We start from the raw sequence: 604 nt of genomic DNA, 5'->3' as shown, positions 1-604 counted from the left end.
TCTGTGTTGTGTGTTTTATTATCAGAGTACAACATTTATAATCCTTATACATTTACCAGTGTATAAATACTTTTTATAGCGTACAGTGTGATTATCGGTGGATATAGGTATTCAATATCCTTATGGGGGGGTGACAAACCCTCTGTCCTCAAACAGATCTAGGTCCGCCATCAATGCTTCCTCTGTCCAGATCTAGCACCTTCCAAGATCACCAGACAACACCTCAGTGTAGAGTGGCAAACAAACTGCTTTATTTTCACACATGAACACAATAGCTATCCCTCTCAGGACCATAACCCCTCCCTTTGGAATTTAGGGTGGGGTAAACTGTCCAATCAGCAAGGAGAGCTTGTGGGGTGGGGGATTCCTCCAACGACAGAGACAATAAAATATAACCACACCCCAAACGATCTCAGCAAAAGAGTCCAACAGCATGGAACAGCACACATTATATACATTTTACAAGGTTCTAATGTTGCTGTAAAGAGAGTCTGACTAGCACAGATCAGACTGGAGTTCAAATTCACCCTGTACCCCTATTAGAGATGCAGGATGATTTACACATAAGGCCCCGTACACACGACCGTACACCGCGGACCAGTTT

The sequence above is a fragment of the Rana temporaria genome, chromosome 3 (assembly GCF_905171775.1).
Source record: "Rana temporaria chromosome 3, aRanTem1.1, whole genome shotgun sequence".
NCBI classification, from domain to species: domain Eukaryota; kingdom Metazoa; phylum Chordata; class Amphibia; order Anura; family Ranidae; genus Rana; species Rana temporaria.
The sequence above is the reverse complement of the archived record's forward strand: the minus strand, read 5'-3'. Positions refer to the sequence as shown.